Source organism: Aquarana catesbeiana, linkage group LG07 (assembly GCF_042186555.1).
Source record: "Aquarana catesbeiana isolate 2022-GZ linkage group LG07, ASM4218655v1, whole genome shotgun sequence".
Classification (NCBI taxonomy): Eukaryota; Metazoa; Chordata; class Amphibia; order Anura; family Ranidae; genus Aquarana; species Aquarana catesbeiana.
In genome coordinates, this window is record NC_133330.1 from 242,420,168 (window position 1) to 242,437,210 (window position 17,043).

Below are 17,043 nucleotides of genomic sequence, written 5' to 3' on the forward strand. Positions count from 1 at the left end.
ACCCATGTCAAAGGTCCATATTTACAGAGTTTTTACCAAGTGGTTTTCTCCGAAATTAAACGTTGTAACCAAGCCCCGACCTCCACACACAATCATAACCTCTCAGCATCAGAAAGGGCATGTCTCAAGGCCCTAACCCACAATACAGACTTCATCATAAAAACAACCGACAAAGGAGGTGGGATTGTCATCCAACACAGAGATACATACATTTAAGAGGCCCACAGACTCCTGTCTGATGTCAATACTTACATCAAATTACCTGGTGACCCTTTACCCAAGTTCATACCTGAAGCCCGTACACTGGTGAACAAGGCTACGGCGGATGGTATCATCACATAAACTGAAGCCGCTTTCCTCATAAGGGATAACTACAATACTCCTTATTTCTACCACCTTCCCAAAATCCACAAATGCCTAACCGAGCCTCCTGGACATCCCATAGTGGCTGCCATGGATAATATCACTAACTCTTTTTCCCTATACATTGATAATTTTGTGCAACCACTGGCCCAGAAACTGCCGGCTTACATCCATGATGGGACCCACTTACTCAACACTCTAATGCCTCGTTTCCACTGAGCGGATCGGTTCGGTTCGGTACGGTACGCTATTTTGGGTGTTTCCATTATGAAAGTGGCCCATACAACCGAACTGAACCGTTCCATTCAGGGTCCTGCTTCAGATGTGGGGCCATAGAAAATGGAACGGTTCGGTTAGGGCGGAGCTACGATACATTCCACTGATTGGCTGACAGAAAACCCTCTGCTGTGCTATGCTGAGGCATTTTTTCTAAACCCTGTATGGCCCCTTGTGGTCCCACTTGCAGTGGAAACGCTCACCAGAATAGACCGGACCATTCTAGGCCATTCAAACTGTACCGACCCGAACCGATCCGCTCAGTGGAAACAAGGCATAAGTAACTATCGCTGGGAATCCACCTATTTATGGCTCTCTCTCGATGTCTTCTCGCTATATACATCTATCCCACACGAAACTGGACTAAAAGCCATCGAGTGTTTTCTTTCTCAAGACCCCCAGATCAATTTCAGACAGGCAGAATTCATTATAGCCTCCACAAAATTCTGCCTTAACCACAATTATTTTTCTTTCGAAAACCAATATTACTTACAAACCCAAGGCACAGCCATGAGAGCCAACTTTGCTCCCAGCTATGCCAACCTGACCTCCACACACAATCATAACCTCTCAGCATCAGAAAGGGCATGTCTCAAGGCCCTAACCCACAATACAGACTTCATCATAAAAACAACCGACAGAGGAGGTGGGATTGTCATCCAACACAGAGATACATACGTTTAAGAGGCCCACAGACTCCTGTTTGATGTCAATACTTACATCAAATTACCTGGTGACCCTTTACCCAAGTTCATACCTGAAGCCCGTACACTGGTGAACAAGGCTACGGCGGATGGTATCATCACATAAACTGAAGCCGCTTTCCTCATAAGGGATAACTACAATACTCCTTATTTCTACCACCTTCCCAAAATCCACAAATGCCTAACCGAGCCTCCTGGACATCCCATAGTGGCTGCCATGGATAGTATCACTAACTCTTTTTCCCTATACATTGATAATTTTGTGCAACCACTGGCCCAGAAACTGCCGGCTTACATCCATGATGGGACCCACTTACTCAACACTCTAATGCCTCGTTTCCACTGAGCGGATCGGTTCGGTTCGGTACGGTATGCTATTTTGGGTGTTTCCATTATGAAAGTGGCCCATACAACCGAACTGAACCGTTCCATTCAGGGTCCTGCTTCAGATGTGGGGCCATAGAAAATGGAACGGTTCGGTTAGGGCGGAGCTACGATACATTCCACTGATTGGCTGACAGAAAACCCTCTGCTATGCTATGCTGAGGCATTTTTTCTAAACCCTGTATGGCCCCTTGTGGTCCCACTTGCAGTGGAAACGCTCACCAGAATAGACCGGACCATTCTAGGCCATTCAAACTGTACCGACCCGAACCGATCCGCTCAGTGGAAACAAGGCATAAGTAACTATCGCTGGGAATCCACCTATTTATGGCTCTCTCTCGATATCTTCTCGCTATATACATCTATCCCACACGAAACTGGACTAAAAGCCATCGAGTATTTTCTTTCTCAAGGCCCCCAGATCAATTTCAGACAGGCAGAATTCATTATAGCCTCCACAAAATTCTGCCTTAACCACAATTATTTTTCTTTCGAAAACCAATCTTACAAACCCAAGGCACAGCCATGAGAGCCAACTTTGCTCCCAGCTATGCCAACCTGACGATGGGCCTCTGGGAACAACACTCAAACTTAACCATTTTTAACTGTTTTCACCTACTTGTCACCCCCTGGACATACCTGATCTCCCACGCCACTGCCCCTTACCTATCCATCAGCAGTACCTGTCAGCGCTCCATTCCCCCCCTCTGTTATTCCACCCAAAAATGGAACTTCCGCTTTAAAGGAAGGTGACCCTCTGACATGCCACATTTAGCATTAGCATGTCATTTTTTTGGGGGGGGGGGCGGATACCCTCTTTCTAGAGGGTTTCAGCTCCCATTTCCTCCTGGGGCACCGCAAGTAAGTTCACCTCTCCCCCCTCCCTCTCGGCAATCATCTAGGACATGTCACAGGTCCCAGATGATTGCCCGGCCAGTCACAGCACGCACCGTGGCTCGCGTGTGCCCGGCTGTGATGCCACGGCCGGGCAACCAACGGTGACAATGCCGGCGCCGCAGAGAGGAGGGGGAGACGTACGGATGTCAGCCTGCCTCCTAGGCCTCCTAGGCAGGCTGACATCCGGATGCTGATTGCTGCAGCCGTTTGTTCCTATCATTGATGCATGCTGTTTTAAGCTTCAACTGTAAGTTACTACAATAAAAGTTTTTTTATCTATCATTACGGGCTTCACTATGGGTCCTTCATTTTCTTTTCTCGGATATATGATGACTACATGCCTGAATGCCTAATTCTGAAGTGAAAAAAAGGTGGGGTCAACCTGCGCTAATGAGCAATACGTGAAAATAATGTATATTCAAAAATTGCAGCTGCAAAAAAAACTCCAAATATCCATGAAGTGATAAACATATAAATAAAACTTAATTGCGCTAGCAGTGATGATATAATTGGAAGGTGTTTAGGAGACACAATATATATGTGTAAATCCCAACCAGAAATAACAATAAGTGCATAAATCTTACAACAGAAAATAATGTATGCTAAAAATCAATAATCATGCACCAACACCACTTATAATCAGTCCATAATTAAATAATTCAAGTAAAAAAGAAAAAGTCCGTTTAGTTTGTCTCGTCACCAAGCCATGAGGACTGATAGGCCGAAGTAATTTTTATCGAATATGCATTGATTGCAGAAAGAGAGTAATAGATGTGCGCTTACCCCTAATGTTGGACCTCCTCTATGGCAAGGTCTTATGGGCTTGCAGATTTCACCCTCTGCAGGGACAAAGTGTTGGTAACCGGGTCTTGACAGCATGCACCGCAGACTTCAGGATGGTCAGGATAGTCCAACTGTTCCAGTATCAGAGGGGGGACTCAAGAATGGAAGAGCCCATAATCAGAAAAAACATAAGGAGAAGAAACTCCAATGGTGTGATATCGTTGGGGTTTTATTGGTTATAAATAAACCACAAGTGAACATTTAAAAATTCTCATAGAAAAAAATATTTACATAAAAAGCCGGCATAAACAAAGGCAGAACGCCCGTGCAAAATGAAACCTTCAGAACACGTGATGGCAAGCACTGCGAGGCCACGCCCTACATGTTTCGTCATACGTGACGTCATCTACGGGGCACCGTAGATGACGTCACGTATGACGAAACATGTAGGGCGTGGCCTCGCAGTGCTTGCCATCACGTGTTCTGAAGGTTTCATTTTGCACGGGCGTTCTGCCTTTGTTTATGCCGGCTTTTTATGTAAATATTTTTTTCTATGAGAATTTTTAAATGTTCACTTGTGGTTTATTTATAACCAATAAAACCCCAACGATATCACACCATTGGAGTTTCTTCTCCTTATGTTTTTTTCTGATTATGGGCTCTTCCATTCTTGAGTCCCCCCTCTGATACTGGAACAGTTGGACTATCCTGACCATCCTGAAGTCTGCGGTGCATGCTGTCAAGACCCGGTTACCAACACTTTGTCCCTGCAGAGGGTGAAATCTGCAAGCCCATAAGACCTTGCCATAGAGGAGGTCCAACATTAGGGGTAAGCGCACATCTATTACTCTCTTTCTGCAATCAATGCATATTCGATAAAAATTACTTCGGCCTATCAGTCCTCATGGCTTGGTGACGAGACAAACTAAACGGACTTTTTCTTTTTTACTTGAATTATTTAATTATGGACTGATTATAAGTGGTGTTGGTGCATGATTATTGATTTTTAGCATACATTATTTTCTGTTGTAAGATTTATGCACTTATTGTTATTTCTGGTTGGGATTTACACATATATATTGTGTGTCCTAAACACCTTCCAATTATATCATCACTGCTAGCGCAAATAAGTTTTATTTATAATTCTGAAGTGACCATTAAGAGATGTTTATATGTGAAGGAAATCCCACGGATGTTGTGGTCTGATGAGGGGTTCCAGTGGGCTGGATTTGCTTGATGCTATTGAGAATTTATCATCTATGCCTAATCCCTAACACCTTCTGGTAAGCAGACTACATTACCACGTGGTGACGAGTGACTCTTTCTACATCTGCACAATATATTTGGTGATTGGATTCCTCCCACTCTTCAATTTCATTTTGAACTTTTCAGCGCCACAATAATTTTTATGCATCTGTCTTAACACTACCCTGTTCAGGGAAAGAAAAAACTGCAAAAAAGGGGGGCCCCTGACAGACAACCTTTTTTGTTCCTTTTTATCTTTACGTCAGCAAGGACTAAAGGGAAGCCTACTTAAGGGTAATAGATTAACAGAAGCTTGATCCCTGGGTTTAAGGCATGCCCAATCTATGGCTTTACTTACGCATGAGAGCCTACTTCAGGGGATTAAAGTCCATAGCAGTGATAGGGTTGAAATAATGACTTAGAGTTCCACTTTAATTGTTTCTGTTTTTTCTTACCTGTGTACGTATCAATTGTTCTATTTAAATTGTTTATGCTCCTTTCTTAGCTGTGTACGTATCAATTGTTCTATTTAAATTGTTTGTGCTCCTTTCTTACCTGTGTACGTATCAATTGTTCTATCAATCTGTATCTAGATGGAATTTGGAACTGCTGAATAATCATTACATGTTCGCTGATGAGAAACTCTTTGTACCTTAACCTCATTTGGTAATGCCGATAAGATTACTGCTTTTGGAACTGCCTATAAAAGAAGTAAAGGGAGCAGTCCTTTTTGGGGATGCTCAGAACTTTGATACAGACATACCTGACTCTGTGTCTTAATTCCTATATGAAGCAATAATTTGGCAAAGCAATATAAACTATAAGCAACTTATTTAAGAGTTGCCCCTAACATTTTGGCGCCCGAACAGGGACTCACCGATGATACTACAAGAGGTGGACGAACGCGGCTGACGGAACAAAAAGGAATAGGCATTCCGGGAACCACAGATCAAAAAACCTGCGCAGGTAAGAAAAAGCTTTATTTTTCTTATATTCTGTGCTCCCCTGATTTGTGCCTATCCGTTCTGTCAGTTACGGTTCTCCTGGTTTTAAAACACCAGCCTCTGTAGTGGTGAGTCTAGAATTACTGCATATTTTAGTTTATATTGCTGGAATTATTTGTTTGTTTTGTTATCTGTGTTTGTCTTGTCTGTCTTGTTGAGAAAGTGAATGAGCCTTGTCAAGGATGGTATGAGTTAGAAGGGGATTGCCGAACTAAGCAACGGAATGCGCCTTACCTCACACGATTGGGAACCTGAGGGCTTGTGAGCTTGGGGGTCTGACGCTTATGCTTAACCTCACATCTAACTCATAAACCATAGACGGGTTGAGAGTATAAGCCCTGTCTGCTCCATAAAGCAGGGATAAGAGTGTATGAGAGGGATTCCCAGATACGGGGAGGGAATAAGGTCTCAACAAAGTCCCGAGATCTAGTCGGATACCTGGCCACTTAAAGGAATGCTTGTATATGTTGTAGCCGCATTTTTGTATATGTTGTAGCCGCATTCTGGTTTGTTATTGGGCTAGCATATAAAGTAATTATTTATTATTGGGCTAGCATATAAAGTAATTTGGTTTCAGAAATCTCATTCCGGAGAGGTTTCTAGAATTCTAGCACCCTAGGAGGAAGGCAACGAGGAACTAGTGTAACTTAGCTGGTTTGCTATTGGGCTAGCATATAAAGTAATTATTCATTCTTGTATATGTTGTAGCCGCATTATATTGTACACTAAGTGTCCCACACGCTACCTAGGCAGGACTGTTAGAATGGGCCAGAGGAACACAAAACCCCGTCAGGGAATTGTGGCGCACTTTACGGTGCCACAGATAATTAAGAACATTTATGGGAAAACCGAAGCACAGGACTTAAAGGATGTCCTTCGTAAATTTAAGGTGAAAGGAGCAGCGGGCTTAGACCCGGATGTATGGAGTGAAATAAAAAGGGACAGACAAGGAGAGGTGTTAGAGAAGCAATGGATGCGTCAGGTTCAATGCTTAATTAAGGTCTCAAATAGAGCGAAAGAAGAGGGGTGGAAGTATAATCCAGATTGTGATGGTTGGGATATGAAAGATAGAAGAACAAAAAATGTCGAGGCTCCCAGCTCAGCCATCCCACCCCCATACACTGACGTAGAACGCAAACCACACAAGATATATCCGGTACTTGAGGGGAGAGGATGGGTTTGTCAGGATTGTGGAGCACAAAACCCAGAATGGGCAGTAGAATGTGTGCATTGTGGGGCACAAAAACCTCATCCAGAAACTGTAGCTCCCGTACGCACTGATACACGCATTGTTCAGGTAAACAATCCAGAATTTGGACAAGCAGCCCATCCAAATGCCCCGCCTACTGTCACTCGTAGAATGCAAATAAGGACTTGGGCACCATGGTCGGCAGACACCCTTATGGCATTAATACAGAGCGCCCCAGACCCGGTAGCAAAGCCAGCTGCTTTTTGTAGATTTGTGACACAGTTAATGAATACACATGAAGCGACCTGGCAGGATGGGGAGGATCTATGCAGACACAAAATGACTCTGACCCTGTTTAACCAGTTTATGACAGAAATAGGTTCAACACAGACCTGCAGGACAAGTTGATGGGGATTGCAATTTAGAGACAGGACATGTCAGACATATAGACTCAAGGGCCCCTTTTATTGCTAGTTAAGAAGCTTTTTGTCAGGCAAAACAACAGGAGAGGGGGTCCATATCACCCATGAAGCAAATGCCAGGACAGACTGTATCGGAATTTTACTTATCTATGGAAAGTATGATGGCAGATGAGGGATTGGACTTGGCCCTGCCAGTCACAATCCGAGCCTTCAATAGACAATTTATGGAGGGATTAATTCCACAGATAAGTGAGAGACTGAAAGCCTGCACACCAGAGTGGAGGGCAACTAGAGATAGAGGGACGTTGTTACAAAAAGCGCAAGGCATAGAGGCGGACTTAGCAGAAACCAAAGGGAGGAAATCTCATGCTATCAACGCACTCGGGGGTCCCCAAGAGCAAGGTAGAGGTTCCTTTCGCAAACCCCTTACCTGTCACTACTGTAACAAGATTGGTCACATCAGACGCAACTGTAAGAAAAGAATAAGGGATGAAGGAGAGGAAGGTGTTGATTCTCCAGTTAATCAGAGAAGGAACCAGCCCAGGGACAACAAAAATAGTCATATCAGGCAGCAGGGAGATGGTCCACGAGCATGACTCACCCCGGTTTTAGAAAAATCCAAAACAACAATGCTTAAGACAAATATAACGGTTGGTAATAAGAAAATCTCTTGTTTAGTCGATACAGGAGCTTCACGCTCGTTACTTTCTGACTCTGAACTACTCCCTGGCCAAAAATCACCTGACACTTTACTAATAACTGGATATGATGGCATTTTAGCCGACGCCCCGCTTACAAAACCTCTGAAAGTTAAAGTAGGAAACCACATGTTCCTTTCACGCTTTCTGGTATCCAGAGGAGCCCCCACTAATTTGTTAGGAGCTGACATTTTGCAGAAAATAGGAGCTAACATTACCTATCACCCAGATGGCACTGTCACCTTAGCTATAGGGGATAATCAAGAACACATGGAGATGTGTAACCTGATACAATACCTAGAGGAGGAATCGGAATTGTCCGGCACACCTCCTTCAGACTTAGATCAGATTTTGTCGTCCCTTCCAGGAGAACTATGGGAAAAACATCCAGCTGATGTTGGACTTTTGCCCATACCTCCGGTTACCCTACAGCTGATTCCAGGAGCAGTGCTTCCCCAACAAAAGCAGTATCCACTTAGTGCACCCCAAGAGACGGCCATAGAAATGCAGGTCCAATCCTTCTTAAAAAGTGGAGTTCTAAAAGAGGTAAAATCACCGGCAAACACTCCCTTGTACCCTGTTAAAAAGAAATCAGTAGCCGGTAGTCCGGTTAAGTATAGAATGGTCCAAGACCTTAGAGCGGTCAACAAAATACTAGCCCCGATGACACCTTTAGTACCCAATCCACATACATTACTGTCACAAATACCATCAACCAGTATGTGCTTTACGGTTATAGATTTAGCGAATGCTTTCTTTTCCGTCCCGCTTGCTGAAGAATGCCAACTTTGGTTCGCATTTTCAATAAAAAATCGCCAACTAACCTGGACACGCCTACCTCAGGGTATGGCGCATTCACCTACCTTGTATTCGCAAGCATTGCAAACGGTGTTGGGAGAATGGGTACCACCAGATTCCTGTGTATTGTTACAATATGTGGATGATTTATTGTTATGCTGCCCTGACAAAGAAACTTGTTTGGCCACCACCCTTAATTTGTTGCGATTTTTGGCAGAAAAAGGTTGCAAGGTTAATAAGAAAAAGTTACAAGTGTGTCAGGAAAAAGTTATCTTTTTGGGACATTGTATATCACAGGGTACGAGACATCTCACTGAGGAGAGGGTTCAAGTGATAAAGGGAATGTTACCCCCACGGAATTTCAAACAATTGCGTATGTTTTTAGGTATCGTGTCATATTGTAGACAGTGGATACCACATGCTAGCGCTTTGATGCAGCCATTATACGATTGTTTGAAAATTGTACCGTATATGCTTACAGAAATAGCTTATGAGTCGTTTATCACTTTGAAAAAGTTGTTGATTTCTGCCCCGGCTATTGGTATACCAGATTACACCAAGATATTTAATCTGTACATTGCTGAGATCACTGGACACGCCACAGGTGTTCTGACACAGGCACATGTAAAACAAAGACCAGTCGCTTACTTTTCAGCAGCATTAGATCCAGTATCTAGAGGTTCACCGTCTTGTGTACGGGCGGTAGCTGCAGTGTCAATTATCATAGATAAGTCATCAGAGATTGTTCTAGACAATCCAGTCGTAGTGCATACCACACATGACATACATGCAATCTTGTCTCAGGTACAACCCAAACACATTTCAATGGCTAGGCAATTAAGATTACAGTGTACTTTACTCTTACCTCCAAATGTTACTTTTCAGCGCTGTACAACCTTAAATTTGGCCACCTTTTTGCCTCTTCAGTCACCAGATTTGGCAAGGGGGAATGATAGTACTAATAGTACTAGTGAGAAAAGAAATAAGGACACTGACACTCTTTTGTTTAAACAAGTAGATGAACACGATTGTTTTTAGCTCATGGAACAGGAGACAATGGGATTCCCACATGTTACAGATACACCGATTTTAAATGCTGAGCACACCTTGTATATAGATGGTAGTAGGTTTGCTGATGACAAGGGTAAATATCACACAGGGTATGCTGTAGTGACTGATACGCAGGTAATTGAAGCACAGGCCTTACCAGCCCACATGTCAGCACAGGAAGCAGAATTAAAAGCTTTAGAACAAGCCCTAGAATACTTAAAAGAACGAGAAGGGAATATTTACACCGACTCTGCCTACGCTTATGGTGTAGCGCACGATTATGGCCACATATGGAGGGCTAGAGGTTATCTGACAGCAGCAGGTACACCTGTAAAACATGGAGAAGGGATTAAGAGAGTCCTGAACAATCTTCAAAAGGTTAAACGAGTAGCCATTATGAAGATAGCGGCACACACGAGCGCAAAAACAATTGAGGCAAAAGGAAATGCATTTGCAGATTTGACTGCAAAACAGGCAGCTCTAGGGGAAGGAAGCCCTGAGACCTTAGCAGCGGTAGAGGTGAGTATCCCAGAACCAACATGGCAGCAGCTGAGTAAATTACAGGAGCAAGCAGGGGAGAGCGAGAAAGATAAGTGGGTCAGGATGGGAGCAGCACCAGACCTTGACAATGTATGGAGGGAAGGAGGCAAAATATGCCTGCCTGCCTCTCTGTACCCAGAAATGGCAGCGGCAGTTCACCTACCCACACACGTCAGTTCCAATTCCATGTATAGGATTGTGAACCAAGGATGGCTCGCCCCTGGATTCAGTAGCACTGCAAGAAACTACTGTGCAGCCTGCCAAATCTGTCTCCTGAATAACCCAGGACAGAGAGTAAAAACCCCACGAAAACACCAGGTCCGGGCCCAATACCCCTTCCAGAGACTGCAAATTGATTACATACAAATGCCTAAGAGCGGCCCTTTTGAATTTGTCCTCGTGTGTATCGATTTATTCTCAGGTTGGCCCGAAAGTTATCCAGTAAAATCGGCTACAGCTAAAGCCACAGCTAAGAAACTGATCACTGAGTTAATACCTAGGTTTGGTCTTCCTGAAACCATAGAATCAGATAGGGGACACACTTTACAGGAGAAATCATGCAGAATGTGATGACCATGTTAGGGGTTCAACAAAGTTTTCACACCCCTTACCACCCACAGAGTTCAGGATCAGTGGAGAGAGTAAATGGGACAATAAAGTTAAAAATACAAAAAGCCATGCAAGAGTTAAACAAGCCTTGGCCAGAATGCCTGCCTTTGTTCTCTATAAGGTACACTCCAACAGGAAAGACAGGATTATCCCCATATGAGATACTTTTTGGGAATGCACCTAGATTGGGTTTATACTTTCCACAGAGTATGCAATTGCAATGTGATAGTTTGACTGCATATGTGATACAATTACAACAACGTCTAACTAAGATCCACAAAAGTGTGTATTCTTCTCTTCCAGACCCTAATTCAATAACAGGTACACATACTCTGCTACCAGGGGATTATGTATATGTGAAGAAACACACCAGAAAGACATTGGAACCCAGGTTTGAAGGTCCTTACCAAGTACTCTTGACCACAGCCACCTCAGTAAAGCTGGAAGGAAAACCTACCTGGATACACGCATCACATTGCAAGAAACAACCCGAGAAAACAACATGATGAAATATCTACTTACATATTTTTTGTTGAAGATTGTTGTTTTACAAATATATGCATGGACTCCTGGTATTAATGTACTTGAAGTAGAGGAAACAACAACTTTCGAATGGGCTATAGATGATCCTAAAGTAGCAAATTATTATTGACAAAGGTAGACTAGTACATCTTTCCTCACAGATACAACAGGATACTGCACCACATTGGTGGGATATATTTAGTGGAATGTCTTCTACAGCAACCAATATCTTTCACTGGTTGTTAAGTCCAATGGTAATTATTATTCTAATATTAATATCACTTACAATCACGAATATATGTGTATACAGGAAAATAAATAGGAACATTAGGAGAATAGACAGGGTATACTGATAAGTGTGTATTGACATCACCCTACTCCTATAAAACTCCTCTTCTTGAATTTTAAGATGTTGGTAATACCTAGGGGGATGGGTTCTACCCCTCTGACAACTCGCGGTCAGGGAAAGGACTCTGGGGAAAAACTGACTAGAACTTATTCATGAGGACCCAGGGGGAAGGAGAGGATGATGTCAAAGGGGGAAATTGATAGGGTTGAAATAATGACTTAGAGTTCCACTTTAATTGTTTCTGTTTTTTCTTACCTGTGTACGTATCAATTGTTCTATTTAAATTGTTTATGCTCCTTTCTTAGCTGTGTACGTATCAATTGTTCTATTTAAATTGTTTGTGCTCCTTTCTTACCTGTGTACGTATCAATTGTTCTATCAATCTGTATCTAGATGGAATTTGGAACTGCTGAATAATCATTACATGTTCGCTGATGAGAAACTCTTTGTACCTTAACCTCATTTGGTAATGCCGATAAGATTACTGCTTTTGGAACTGCCTATAAAAGAAGTAAAGGGAGCAGTCCTTTTTGGGGATGCTCAGAACTTTGATACAGACATACCTGACTCTGTGTCTTAATTCCTATATGAAGCAATAATTTGGCAAAGCAATATAAACTATAAGCAACTTATTTAAGAGTTGCCCCTAACAGCAGGTAGCACTCATATTGCTACATCTAGTTTTGCTAGAATGGCAAAATGAAGGCCATGCACCGAGACGTAACCTATTCGGTCGGGTATACATCTTTATACTTTATCTTCAGGCCATAATACTCCTCTGAACAGAACTTCCCAAGTTCTTAGCAAAAGAAAGATGTGGGCGCCTGCTCCTGCTGACTCTCAGACTTCCCTCCTGGGTAAGAACGCCACCGCCATTTTCCCAAAGTCTGAAAATGACGCGGGTGCTTGTCGCCATTAACACTACCTTGTTCAGTGTCGGCCGGTGCCCTCCCCAGTAGCCCACGCGAGCTACCAGGGGCCCAGGATTCGGGGGACACGCTTCCCCTGAAAAGAGCTGACAGCCGGCACCCCCGTCTGAACGGATGCCCGGACAGGTAAGGGGGGAGGCAGGATAATGGCTCCTGAAGTTCTGGGTACACCACTGTACCCAGGGTCCTTAAGCACTTAGGGGGGCTCTTCTAATTGCTGCCCCCCCTGAGGAAAAGATAGGGAGACCCCCAGGAAGGACAAGAATATCTTACGGGACCCAGAGGCTTCCCAAGCTTGTGGTCCGGCTCCCAGGGGGAGACCACCAGCCCCAGGCTTCGAGTCATTTGGGAAAAAAACAGTTTCGCTGTGTAGGGAGAAACACAATCAAAAACTGAGGATCAAGGGGAAGGCTGAGGACTTAAAACAGCTGTTGCTTGATTGTGTTTCCTGTAGGGAGGAGCCTCTCATCTCTCAGGTGTGCCATCCTGGAAGATGACTAGAGAAAATGCAATATTTTTTACTCTTTGCTATAATAAATATCCCCAAAATATATATAAAAAACATTTTTTCCCCTCAGTTTAGGCCGATGCATATTCTTCTACATATTTTTGGTAAAAAAAAATTAGCAATAAGCGTTTATAGTTTGATTTGCGCAAAAGTTATAGCGCCTACAAAATAGGGGATAGTTTAATTACATTTTTAATAATATTTTTTTTTACTAGTAATGGCGGCGATCTGCGATTTTTATTGTGACTGTGACATTATGGCGGACACATCGGACACTTTTGGTGCTATTTTGGGACCATTCACATTTATACAGCGATCATTGCGATTAAAAATACACTGATTACTGTGTAAATGTGACTGGCAGTGAAGGGGTTAACAAGTAGGGGGCGCTGCAGGGGTTAAGTGTGTCCTAGGGAGTGATTCTAACTGTAGGGCGAAGGGGCTATGTGTGACACAACACTGATCACCGCTCCCGATCACAGGGAGCTGTGATCAGTGTCACTAGGAAGAATGGGGAAATGCTTGTTTACATCAGCATTTCCCTGTTCTTCCTCTCCGTGAGACGATCGTGGGTATCACCGCGGAAATCGAGTCCACGGGGACCCACGATCACACTCATGGTGCTCTCGGCGGGCATGCGTGCGCCCACAATGCCGTATCTTAACCGGTTCAATACAGGGCATTTTCACCCCCTTCCTTCCCTGGCCAATTTTTAGTTTTCAGCGCTGTCGCACTTTAAACGACAATTGCGCGGTCATGCAACGTTGTACCCAAAAAAAATTGACGTCCTTTTTTCCCCACAAATAGAGCTTTCTTTTGGTGGTATTTGATCGCCTCTGCGGTTTTTATTTTTTGCGCTATAAACAAAAGAAGAGCGACACTTTTGAAAAAAACCACATTTTTTACTTTTTGCTATAATAAATATCCCAATATTTTTTTTAAAAAACACATTTTTTCCTCAGTTTCGGCCGATACGTACTCTTCTACATATTTTTGGTAAAAAAAAAAATCGCAGTAAGCGTATATTGATTGGTTTGCGCAAAAGTTATAGCGTCTACAAAATACGGGATAGATTTATGGCATTTTAAAAAAAAAATATTTATTTTTTTAGCGGCGATCGCGATTTTTTTTCGTGACTGCGACATTATGGCGGACACTTTTGACACATTTTTGGGACCATTCACATTTATACAGCAATCAATGCTATAAAATTGCATTGATTACTGTGTAAATGTGACAGGCAGTGAAGGGGTTAACCACTAGGGGGCGGGGAGGGGTTAATATGTTTCCTAGGGAATGCTTCTAACTGTAGGGGGAGGGGACGCTCAAAGGGAGGAGACCGATCAGTGTTCCTCCGTTCTGGGAACACAGATTGGTCTCCTCTCACCTGACAGGCTGTGGATCTGTGTGTTTACACACACAGATCCACGGTCCGGCCCGGTTAACGGCCAATCGCGTGTGCCTGGCGGACATCACGGCCGCCGGGCACACGCACCGGGTCCTGAGCAACGCGGCGGGCGCGCACCCCCTAGACGGCCGGGAATCCCAGGACGTCATATGACGTCCACCCAGGATGGGAGATCCCATCTCAGGACGTCATATGACTATGGCTGGGTAGGGAAGTGGTTAAAGGGCAATGTACAGGTACGTTAATATGCCTATACATGCCCTTCTGCTGACGTATATCGACATGAGCTGGTCGTCAAGGGGTTAAGGTAGAACATGCTGCATTTTTCCTGTACTGGAATGTGGTAAAATGCAGTAGACCCCAGTACAGTGAGTAAAAAAACAGGAAAAAAAGCATCCAGAAATGCGTTAAGACACACCATAATGTGTCAATAACATGCATGCAGACTTGCATCCGGAGCGGATTTGGAGTGTTTTTGTAGTGTGAGCCAGCCCTATAAATGAAAAAATACAGAAAATTTTGACCCCCCCCCCCCACACATTTTTTTAAAGTTTCTGTTATACATTTTTTCAAATAAATATGCTTGCTTCATCAATGTAGGCCAAGCTGTGTTCTGCTACATTACTTTGGTAAAAATAACCCAAATCAGTGTATATTATTTAGTCACGCACAATATGGCGATTTCCAAAAAGGCACCAAAGTTGGTTCCAAAAAAAGGGTACTGGAGCTTACTGACGCGTTTTTGGAGCGGAGAGCAGCCTATTTAAATGAACGGTGCTGCTCCAAAAACATATCAAATAATGCGCTAAACCTATGACGCTCTGCCAGTGCAAAATGTGACCAGGGCCTAAGGTTAGAAAGCACTGGGCTGGAGCAGGCTGCCAGGGTACCTTCTGTGGTGAAGCCCAGGGTTAATCTATCTGAAGGCAAAGGGCACCGAGGAGCCGCTGTAGAGCTCCTCACTGCATCCACGCTCCCCCTCCCATCCTGGCCTCCTGATTGGTGTAACCCGTGCGCGTACACAAGCCTGCAGCCCACAGTAGGCCGGCGCGCTCCCGTACCTCTGGCGCCACGGGTAGCACGGGGGGAGAGGGAGGTGGAAGAGCCGGTCACGTGACGGAGCGTCTGTCTCCACGTCTAGTCCTCCTCAGGTTTGAACTGAAGGAAAAAAAAAAAAAAAAAAAAGTGCAGCCGGCGGTCGGGCCTGTCTGCGGGCGAGCAGGTGAGTGAGCGTGGGGTCTCCGCCGTGCATGGTTCCTGATTTCCCGGCCTTCCTGGTCTGTGGCGGGCGGGTGTAGAAGGGGTTAATAGACGTTGATGTGAGGCTCGGTGCGGCTGGCGCATTTCATCTCCCGGGGGGGGGGGGGGGGGAGGGGACGTGACTGTTGTATATTGTGTGAGGAGAAGGGGTACAGTAGCGGTGTCCCCCACCACCCTGTGTGTATGTCGGAGGTCCCCGGGACACCCCACCGCCTCACACACCACAAAAGGCAGCGCCAGCAATTATCCGCGGACAAAGGGTTCATTTTAGGTTTAGCTGTGACGGTTTTGTTTAGTCACGTGAGGCGGCGCAGCCAATCCCGGGCCGCGCAGGGAGAGAAGGGTAGAAATACCAGGCGGACGGGGAACCAGGCGGCCGCCATTGCTAGGTATTTGGGGAAGGTCTGGGCATGGGGAGTGAGTGGGGAATGGGGCCGCTCTTCTGGGATGACCATCGCTGGTGGTCTTCTGGGCTGGATGCCAGGCGGGGGCCCTGCCAGGGGGCTCTCTGTCAGCTCCTCAGTGCGGCCTAGTTGGGCCTCCAGTGGCCATCCCAGCAGACAGGTCGGGGGGAGGGGAGGTGCTTGTCTCTGTACTTCCATAGTGTTGGCTGCCTTGTACAATGTGTGTGAGGTTACTAGTTGTAGGTCACCTAGGAGTGGACATTGGCTTCCCAATGGGAAGATCTGCCATACAAGGCCACTTTTGCCTAGACAATCCCATATAACTGGAAGGCTGTCACTTCTCTGCTCCCTCCCAATCAGGGACATGAGGGACCCTCAGGAATGGTGGTGGCAGGTTGGCACACCTGTTCACAACAAATAATGCCCCAGGGCACGCCACTGGGTTTACTGTGCAAAGCATCATACCATGCAAAACTGTGCCCTAGGGGAAAAAAACCACAGGAGTCAGTGACAGGTGGGCAGAGCAGTTGGGAAGTGCAATCATCTCACACCAGTGCAGTTGGAATTCTCACACAAGCTGGGCAGTCCTGACCATCTTGACATCATGCGTTGTGACTGCATATATAAATCCTTTTATAATGTTAATATAATGCAAAACCATTCAACATTTAAAGAAAAATGATATGGGTGTCAGGTGTGCA

The 17,043-nt window shown here is 44.7% G+C and overlaps 1 protein-coding gene across 7 annotated transcripts in view; it reads left to right on the forward strand.

Moving 5' to 3' along the window:
* The first annotated feature begins 15,677 nt into the window (after positions 1 to 15,677).
* ZNF644 (zinc finger protein 644) overlaps positions 15,678 to 17,043 on the forward strand; it is a 144,814-nt gene continuing 143,448 nt past the window's right edge. For 2 of the 7 annotated variants that reach the window (XM_073593170.1, XM_073593171.1), the window contains exon 1: positions 15,678 to 15,900. The gene's annotated coding sequence lies outside the window, so the exon portion shown is untranslated. Of the gene's footprint in view, positions 15,901 to 16,098; positions 16,328 to 17,043 lie in introns of those variants that run through there. The other 5 variants (XM_073593165.1, XM_073593166.1, XM_073593167.1 and 2 more) reach the window with 3 other exon arrangements.